At 45.1% G+C, this 10,504-nt stretch overlaps 1 protein-coding gene across 2 annotated transcripts in view; it reads right to left on the reverse strand.

Annotated features, from left to right (window-relative positions):
• The window catches only part of MAP2K4 (mitogen-activated protein kinase kinase 4), a 138,436-nt gene that overhangs the window by 65,906 nt on the left and 62,026 nt on the right, over nt 1–10,504 (reverse strand). The window lies entirely within an intron of this gene.

Genomic DNA, 10,504 nt, shown 5'->3' on the forward strand with positions numbered 1-10,504 from the left:
GGGAAGCAATTTTTCCACATTTTAAATAGGTTTTGACTTTTTTTCTGACAGCTAGCGCTGACGAACGCGCGGGAACATTTCTCTTAGGTCGCTAACACAGTCTGACCTCCAGGTTTTCAGAGGGTTTTTTTTTTTTTGCTTTGTTTTTGTTTTGTTTGTTCTGCATCATCTTCCTTTTTCTACACACTGAATTCATTAAGGAAGGCCTAGATTTAGGGAGTCAATGATCAAAGCTTTCACAGGATTCAGAAAACCAAGGTTCTATTGACTGAAGGAAGTATTCTATAGACCCGTTTTCATTTCCACATATGAGATCTTTCTCAAACCTTTGCAAAACTGCATTGTCAAATGCAGGCTCCCAGGAGCTACGGACCTCAATTCCAGAAAGTTCTCATCCAACCTTACCCGACATTAATTACTCCAGGCTCTCAACCCGTGGCACAATTGCTCCCAGACTCTGGTGAACATTAGAAATTCCTGGCGAGATTCTTAAAATCCAGATACCCAGGTTACCACCTCATAGCAATTAAATCAGAGCATCCAGGGGCAGGGGTCCAAAATAACCCAGTATTTTTAAAGATACCCAGGTGATTCTAGCAGAGTTTGGGAACCAGCCCCTTACCATGAGCCTTGTTCCTGTTTACACCATGTTGAGGTAGTGGATTAATTAAATGAATAACCAGCAGGCACTAAGAGAAAAACTGTCATGCACAGTTCAAACTTGAACCCCCTTTGTTCACCAGATACAGCAATGAGGTGAAAACGAATGATTCATGGACCAAAGGGCTCACTCGTTACAGATCCCATGAAATTCAAAAACCACCTCCAAAATTCCAACCTGGAGATCAAAACATGAACTTGTAACCGTGCTTGGTAAAAAAACAAATCCAAAATGAAAAACGTAAAACCTCCTCATTTGTGTCTCTTTCTCCCCGCATTTCCCCCCACCCCCACCCCCCAAACACCAATACAGGAATGAACTGTATCAGGCCAGGGAGTACAACATGCAAGAAAAAGATTCTTGAATATCACTGACATTTTTTTCAATTTCAATAAAATGGCCAGACTCTCTTTAAAATCTAATCTGGTAATACAAGCAAGAAAAGTTGACAAGCTTGATTATTTCTTTTACTTCTTCCAAAATTCAGAAATGTTTCCTCAGGTTACTAGAACTGATTTCTGTAGCTACTTTTAAGGTTCTCAAAATATTCAGAATTTTAAAGATCACTTCCCCAGAATTACCAGATATACCAGTATTCATAATTAGCACGATTCAAGGCTTTAGTTCAAAGACTAATACACTTGTCTAAATAGCCATTTAGCGAATCCCCATTCCCAGCGCCAGATTCCCAGAGCATAGTAAGTCATACCACCAGCTTTTACTCACGCAAATTCTTTTCTTGTTTACAACATATTTTCACCGACCGAACCTAGCGGCAAATTGTCTTAGTAATCTTTTTCACGAGGTAGAAATATCCTAACATAAAGAAGGGTCATTTGTGGGGCGCCCGGGGGGCTCAGTCGGTTAAGCATCCAACTCCTGATTTCAGCTCAGGTCATGATCTCACAGTTTGCGAGACTTGAGCCCCAAATCGGGTTCTGTGCTGACAGTGCAGAGCCTGCTTAGGAGTCTCCCCCTCCCTCCCTCTCTCTGCCCCTCCCCTGCATGCACGCACTCTCCCTCTCTCAAAATAAACCAATAAACATTTTTTAAAACAGGAAGAAAGAAAAAGAAGGCTCGTTTGTAATGTTTGTGATGATGATTGTTCTCTGGTCACTGTGTAATCACTGGTGAAACATAGGGCACTGGCCAACCGCTGAGAGTAGCTGAAAAACAGTTAAAATTACAGGTAAGTTGGAACTGACATTTTTTAAATTATTCACTAATTTACAGGACATGGCAGACAGGCTCAAAGGTGATCTCCATGATGTGTAAGCTCCTCTCTCTGAGTGTGGACGGGACCTACAACTTGATTCCAGCCAAGAGAATGTGGCAAAGGATGTCATGCTCATGAATACACTGTGTTATATAGCACTGGTTGCTAGCATTCCTGAGAAACTAAATGAGTATTTCATTACTACATAAATCACAGAAAAGCAAGTTGTAATATTGTCTAATTAAAGATCAAATTGCAGAGGCGCCTGGCTCAGTCGGTTAAGCGTTCGACTTCGGCTCAGGTCATGATCTTGCTGTTCGTGAGTTCGAGCCCCGCGTCAGGCTCTGTGCGGATAGCTCAGAGCCTGGAGCCTGCTTCAGATTCTGCGTCTCCCCCTCTCTCTGCCCCTCCCACGCTCACACTCTGTCTCTTTCTGTCTCTCAATAAACAAAACGTTAAAAAATTTTTTTAAAAAAGGTCAACTTTCAGAATTACGGAATAGCTCTTCCGATAATTTAGCTTACTGGAGACTGCTATGTAGTTTCTGGAGAAGGTCTCTTTTTTTTAAGGGAACAGAATGACACCTAAGGGTGCGGGTTATCTTCTTGGGCTAATGTACCTGTTTAAAAACTGAGATGACAGATGCACAACTCTGAACAGAGGAAGAGCAACCGAACTGTACACTCTAAGAGGTGAGTTCTGTGGGGTGTGAATTCTATCTCAATGAAGACAAAAGACGGAGGGCAAAGCGTGGTTATCACCCCCATCCGTCTCCTCAGTTAGGCTGGGACATTGTGACGACACAGAAACACGTGCTGCAGTGGTGCCACTGTGAAGGCGTGTTCACCGAGTCCTCCCTCCTACCGGAGCTCACAACCTTCCCAGCGACACTGACTCCACTTCACAGCTCTTGTTTTAAGAGTTAGTGCAACCCCTGCGGCTTCCAAAGAAGGACTGGATGGAGATGCAGCGCTGCAGTGACCACCCCTGGAAGCCTGACCTGACCCTTTACCCTCACACTATAGCAGTCAATCACTGAGGCAACTGCACCGAGTGCCCAAAGCCTTAGCTGCGGTTTTCTAGCTTGAGGCAAACGTGTCAATCAGGATTTAAGTGTTACTCCTACTAGACGTAAGAGAAATTCCCGGTCATTTCATTATTAATTGCTTACCTGAAAATCAGTTCAGCTCAACTCCGCAAATCTGTAAGTGATGCCCAATGCCTCTCTCCACCTCATCAGGAACTAAGTTCAGCCTGTGACCTTTTATTTACTCTCATATTCATCCTTCTAAAACATATGTTAAGTGCTCCACATGTGAGCAGTTCTTAACCCAGACATCTTACCCATTCTCTCTGCTGGGCTCTAGTCAAGAAACAAGCAAGGGATGGAGGTTCCAAATCTCAGATTAACCCAAGTCTCAGACAGGAACACAACCCCAGCCCATCATCTAACCACCTACACAGAAAAGTCCCTAAGAAAATCGGTACCATTCTCCTCTGGATCTAGAGGTCTTCGGTAGGAAAACAAGTTTCAGTAGTTTTTGTTGTAAGACCTGTAATTAGACTATCAAATGATACATATTCCACTTAAAAAAGTTAGCTTTTCACTTTTTTTTTAATTTTTTTTTAATGTTTTATTTATTTCTAGGAGAGAGAGAGAGAGAGAGACAGCGTGAGCAGGGGAGGGTCAGAGAGAGAGGGAGTCACAGACTCTGAAACAGGCTCCAGGCTCTGAGCTGGCAGTCAGCACAGAGCCCGACACGGGGCTCGAACCCACGAACCGCGAGATCATGACCTAAGCGAAAGTCGGACGCTTAACCGACTAAGCCACCCAGGCGCCCCAAAAGTTAGCTTTTCACTTATACTTTTTTAATGCAGATCACATATCAGACTTAAAGGGTACACCTCTTGAACACAGTATTTTAAACAGTAGACACTTGGGAATAGATATTAATGCCAGTAAAGCTGTTTAGGTAAGACTGACCATAAAATATTTTCTCCCGTATAAAGGGAAGTAGAATTTTAGTGGCAATAATAAACCTTGGGGATATCTACAGACACCACCATGAAGGACTAAAACCTAAAAAAAAAAAAAAAAAAAAACTGATCAATTTTTATTCATTGATTTGAATCAAATTTGCAAAAAATCAACTCATGCACATGCTGCATCTTACTACCAGATTCACTAATTAACATGAATCGGCTAGGTCCCTGTCCCCCGTGATTCTATCTTCATGTTCCTTTTCCAAAGACTACATTCCCTGGCTTTGCAAAGGGATGCCGTATGAATGAAAACAAAATCAGAGATTTTAGGGCTCACCTTTCCTATTCGTTTAGGGAACACTTATTCCCCAGCATGCTTCATCTTTCCATGGAGAAGGATCTGGTCTCTCTTACAGACTGACTGGTGAATATGGACGAAGAAAAACATGCTCAGGTCAATTCCTCTCTTTTGAAACCAGCCTTCGTACAGGGAGAGAACACATGCCCTGGCTGTCCCTCTGTCACACCTTATGAGAGGCTGCCACTCACCGGATGGGGAAGCCTAATTACGTGAGGCCAGGAGGAGAACTTAGCAAACTATTCTGGCCTCAAATGCAGAGCTACATTTTCGATTTTGTCAAGAATAAGACAGGAGGAGGGGCGCCTGAGGGGCTCAGTCAGTTAAGCATCTGACTCTTAATTTCTGCTCAGGTCATGATCTCACAGTTCGTGAGACTGAGCCCCACACTGGGCTCTGTGCTGACAGTTCGAAGCCTGCTTGAGAGTCAATCTCTCTCTCTCTCTCTCCCTCTCCCTCTCTATCTGCCCCTCCCTTGCTCTCTCTCTCTCTCAAAATAAATAAATAAGCATTTATCAAGAACAAATCTTGGGGCGCCTGGGTGGCTTAGTCGGTTAAGCGTCAGACTTTCACTTAGGTCATGATCTCGTGATTCGTGGGTTCGAGCCCCGCGTCGGGCTCTGTGCTGACTGCCAGCTCGGAGCCTGGAGCCTGTTTCAGAGTCTGTGACTCCCTCTCTCTCTGACCCTCCCCTGCTCACGCTGTCTCTCTCTCTCTCTCCTAGAAATAAATAAAAAATTAAAAAAAAAAAAAGAATAAATCTTATCTCTCTCAATTGGTGCCAAATGCAAAGGCAATGGAGCCTTTTCATTTGTTTTTAACGTTTTATTTACTTCTGAGAGAGACAGCGTGAGCAGGGGAGGGTCAGAGAAAGAGAGAGAGACAGAATCTGAAGCAGGCTCCAGGCTCTGAGCTGTCTGTCAGCACAGAGCCCAATGCGGGGCTCGAACCCACGAACCGTGAGATCATGACCTGAGCCAAAGTTAGACACTCAACCAACTGAGCCACCCAAGCACCCCATGGAGCCTTTTTCATTTTTAAACTAGACTTCTATAGAACCAAAAACCAAAATTTTCAAACATTTTCACAAAATATTAGATAGTAACAAAACTGAATGCAATCATGTGATTCCTAGGATTCAAAGAAAATAAAACAATTTCAATGTGACCTCAGAGCCTCCAAGTGCCAAGAATATCAGAGCTTTGCAACTTAACTCTATAACCTAAAACCAAGTCCCTTAGGCCCCCATGTAAAAGTGCTCAGAAGTACAAAAGACAAATACTTTTGGTGACCTGAGTTATAATAGCTTCAAAGTCCCAGTTTATTCCACTTCTAGAAAAGTTCACCTACGGTCTCAGGGGCAACAAGGAGACTATGTGCAGTATGCTGACTGCAATTTCGTCCTAAGATACAATTTCTGGGGGCACCTGGGGGGCTCGGTGGGTTGAGCATCTGACTCTTGACTTTGGTTCTGGTCAGGATCCAGGGTCGTGGGATTGAACCCTGTACCAGGCTCCACAATAAACATGGAGCCTGTTTGAGATTCTCTCTCTCCCTCTGCCCGTCTCCCCAGCTTGTGTGTGTGCTCTCTCTCTCTCTCACTCTCTCTCTCAAAAATAAAAATTTTTAAATGTAAACTGTTTTTAAAAATTTTTTTTAAGATACAATTTCTGTCCTAACTAAATAGCAGACCTAGAGAAAAAATATATATATACGAATAGTAAAAAACACACTCATGGAAAAGAGTGGGGAAAAGTAAAAACGAGCAGCAAGGTAAAACTGCCTTTAGCTACACTCCTAGGGAGAAGAAAGGGGTCCTGACCTCTCTTGCGATATCACTTTCTTGAGAATCGAGACTGTGTTTTATCAGCAATAACTTCCAAATCTCTCTCATTTTCCCAGTTCTCTATGGATAATTTATACAGTGTCCTTAGCTGCTTTCAGCGAATACTTCATAGGATTCCGACTTCAAGCATCTGATGATCCACCGGGGAACCAAGCGCACAGCTCCCACGGCGAGTACCACCAGATGCCAGCCCACACCTGCCCCCTCTTGAGGTCTTCTTTATTCGGGAAGACAATACTCACAGCTAAAATGCTACACTTCCCAGTGGCTATGGAATCAACTGTGCCCCCTCCCCTCTCTCCTGCCAAAATTCACATCAAAGCCCTACCCCCATTGTGGTGTACTGGAGACAGTGTCTAGAAGGAGATAATTACGGTTAAATGAGGTCATAAGGTGGAGCCCTGATTGGATAGGACTAGTGTCCTTCTAAGAAGGACCCCAGTGAAGACGGTCTCTCCCCCACCCTCACGCTTGCGTAAAGAAGAGGTCATGTAGCAAGATGGCGGCAACCGACAAGCCAAGGGAAGAATCCTCAGAACAAAACCTACCTGTCAGCACCTTGATCCTCCCAGCCTCCAGAACTGCCGGCAATAAACTTCTGTGGTTAGGGCCGCCCAGGCTGTAGTATTTTGTTATGACGGCCCAAGCAGATGAAGAAGGCAAACTTCCTTGGGGTTAGATGCAAGAAGATGAATGCAGTATTTAAAAGGAGCTGATCTGGGGCGTCTGGGTTGCTTAGTCGGTTAAGCGTCCGACTTTGGCTCAGGTCATGATCTCACGGTTCGTGGGTTCGAGCCCCGCGTCGGGCTCTGGGCTGACAGCTCAGAGCCTGGAGCCTGCTTCAGATTCCGTGTCTCCCTCTCTCTCTCTCTGCCCCTCCCCGGCTTGCGCACATGTGTGCTCACTCTCTCTCTCTCTCAAAAATAAATGAATAAATAAAAGGAGCCGACTCAGCCAGAAGGAACGTCGTGGGTTTTTTTCCTTTCTTTCTCCCCCTTCTCATTCTGATGCCTGGAATACTGGTGATGACTGGAGTTCCAGCCACGCTCAAGGCCCTTGAGAACAGAAACCATGTACCGAGAATGAGGGAGGAGAAAATTAAAGCTCTAGACTCCGATGACCATGAAGCCATGTCACCAACACTATGCCTCCCGATCTCCAGACTGCATCTCCAGAAAGAGAAAGAAACTGTCTTATTGAAGCCACTATCTGTCCTCATCACTACTGCTCTTTACATGCAAACTGACTTATTTCCGGTTAGTACAGCCCCTATGATATTGTATTTCCCAGGGAGTGCCATGGGAGCAGGGACCTGGCATCTGGCAGTGGGGAAGAGAGAGGGAAAAGGCACCGTCTGGTCACGACAATGACTGGGAAGTGCTATGAGCATTTCGTGGCTGAGAGCCAATGAGGCTAAATGGCTTCAAATCCACAGACCAGTTACAAACAGGCCAAAAACACTTCCCTGAATAAAGTCCTTCCCTCCGGTATCCCTCATTTCTTACAGCCCTAATCATCCCTGTTCCCAGAGACAAGGCACGCACGCACACGTGCGCGCGCACACACACACACACACACACACAAACTGACACATACTGTGAGCCTCAAATAAGGAGAATATGTGTGTTTGTTTTTTGTTTTACAAAACATGCAAAATGATGGGTAGAATGAATCCATGCAATACAGACCTTATTAAGGTGCAGTGCTATGTAAGAAAATTATTTTTGAAATAAGGGGGACATCTTGTTACATGAAAATCTGAAAGCTGTCATTTGGCACAGAAGTCCTTCAGTGTACCCTCTCTGATCACTGATCCTCTGGACAGAAATGACTGTTTTGTCCTTTTACTACTTACTGAACACAGAGTCATCACTATGGCATTTTTGCTAGCATCCTTCTACTGACTCAGCCTAATTTGTAAATTTCTAAAATCCTATAGATTCCTCCTCTAAAAAGCAGAAACTGTGACAGAATGTTCCAGAGCAGTCATCAGACGGGACACTGGGAAAAGCTTTATTTCTATATAAAGCGTCTAACAAAGCTGCCCAGGGCTCTGCACGTAGGTGGGTTTCGGACCGTTTGAGCCACAACACAGTGCACCGGGTCACGGTCATGCTGCACGGCCAGTCTGCCCTGAGTCAGCAGCGCCAGCCGCACATGCCCGCGGAGCCCCGTCCACAGCGCCCTTTTCCCTCGTGCCAATCTGAAAGGTGATTGGGGTGAGATCACTCTTTTAAGCTGCATTTCGGTTTCTTACTCTTAGAGTTGGACATTTTTTTGTGCTTTGGTGAACAAGTGTCTCCTCCTTGGTTAAGTGCCTGAGAAAACTCCCCAGAGACCTCAGGCCCAGGCTCTATTTTGCTGCTGCTGCTGCTTCTGCTAAGAGTTATTATTACATGTTACAAACATCGCAATCGACTCCTGGTCCTGCACTGTAAATACTTCTTCAGGGCGCTGTTTACCTCCCCGCTCTATTTATGAATTTACACTTGTAAAAGATTTGGAAATGTGCACGCTCTCAAGTAGATCGTTACGTTTCACTGTCATGCCGTATCCTTCAAGTTCACTTCCATGTGCAGTACAGACTTCCTTCCCTCACTGCCTCTCCAGCTTCCTGGTAATGCCTTATTTTCTCACCGGTCACCGTATCAGTAATCCTATTCCCTCTTTATCCAAATATGCTCTCCCCTCAAGATTTGCTGGGGGTGCCTGGGTGGCTCCGATGGTTAAGTGTCCAGCCTCGGCTGAGGTCACGGTCTCACGGTTCATGGGCTGGAGCTCCGCAGTGGGCTCTGTGCCAACGGTGTGGTGTCTGCTTAGGATTCTCTCGCTGTCCCTCTCTCTCTGCCCCTCCCTCACTGGCACTTTTTCTCTCTTTCTCTCTCTCAAAAATAAACTTAAAAAATTTTTTTCTGATCTTCTTTTATAAACACCATGATATCTCCTACTCTATCAAGAATGCTGCAAAATACCACATTCAGAGATGGTCTTTCTCCAAGTCAAGAAGACGCTGCTCCACAGTTCCAGAATCCCTGCTCCCATGTCACACAGAGGATGCGTGTGGCACTCCGTGCTTGGGCCACTGCGGTGCATCAAGCACACAGACTTACTCTCACGCTTGAAACCAGTTAAAGACCAGACAAAATCTGAGACGGTCTTGAAGACACTGGACAGTGGGCAGCAAAGGGCCCTGAGCACCGGGAGACAGGAAACACACAAGGTGAGCCTACAGCGGTCCCCAGCTTCCTGTCTGGAGAGAGTCACAGACTGCGATGGGACAGGGGGATGTGGCACATCCCGGCAGTGTCCTGGTGCTGAGGACGTGCATCTGGGTGTCCGAGGAGACCAAGGTAGCTAGAGTCTAAGAAGCAGAGCACCGGCATAAGAGGGCTGCAGAGAGAGAATCCCACAGACAGGCACAGAGCCCTCCTCAGTCAGCACACTCTTAAAAAGACCCTATACCCACCTGCAGAAAGAACCCCAACCCCCAAAGGATTAGACGCAACAATGCCCAGGCTGGAGCAATACTCAGAACACCCGCCGAAGCTAAAATGCAAGACTCAACAGGATCCAACTATTTCCGAGTAACTTAACCAAAGAACACAGCTCAAGAAGATTTATAGGAATGCAAAAACACCCAGCACCCAAAGTCTGGCCTAAAACTAAAATCTAAAACTCAGAAGAGGCGACATTTCCCCCTGCCGTCTGCAGGAATGCTGTAAGAGAAACCCTCGTAAATCTCTTCTTTATTGCTATAGAGCGATCCCACATGGAAGTGTCTTCATGTTGTGCGTTTCATACATCCATCCTTGTTTCTTCATAAACAGTGTAGTGGGATGCTGCTGTTGCTATAATCATGTTGCCCTACAAACCTGCAATTGCTTTTACAAAGTCAGAACGTTACTTCCAGAAGCAAGTAGGGAGCAAGAGTCTTCACTCCCTTTCATTCATAACCTAGCTAGCTATATGAACTGTCTTTTACGCTATGAAACATTCTCAAGCCCACTTTTACTATTCTCGGGCGGGCATTTATCCAAACAAGTCAATGAGGAAAAAAGATTTTATAGGGATAAATTTTATCAAGAGACACGCTTAGGAACACAGGCTATTTTATATAATATGCCCACTTGAAACAGAGGGTATTTTTGAACTTTTTACAGTGCTTACATTTTAGCTTGTAGGGATTATGGTCAAACTAACTTAATTTAATACCAGTCTAGGCTTTAGAGCTTAACTCACTCTACTTCCTCATGTATGCTCTAGGTGCCCACAGAAAAATAAAAAGGTAACGATCTAATGACAGTTGGCTCTGGATCTTTCTGTGGAGAGAACCCAAAGCACACAACTCAACATGTGTGCCAGTTAATGCACCAAACAGTCAGCGAAAGGAAAAAGAAGCAAACACTCCTGCCCCTGGCTTCCGGGGGGGGGGGGGGGGGG

Source organism: Hyaena hyaena, unplaced genomic scaffold (assembly GCF_003009895.1).
Source record: "Hyaena hyaena isolate Hyena2069 unplaced genomic scaffold, ASM300989v1 scaffold_58, whole genome shotgun sequence".
Lineage (NCBI taxonomy): Eukaryota > Metazoa > Chordata > Mammalia > Carnivora > Hyaenidae > Hyaena > Hyaena hyaena.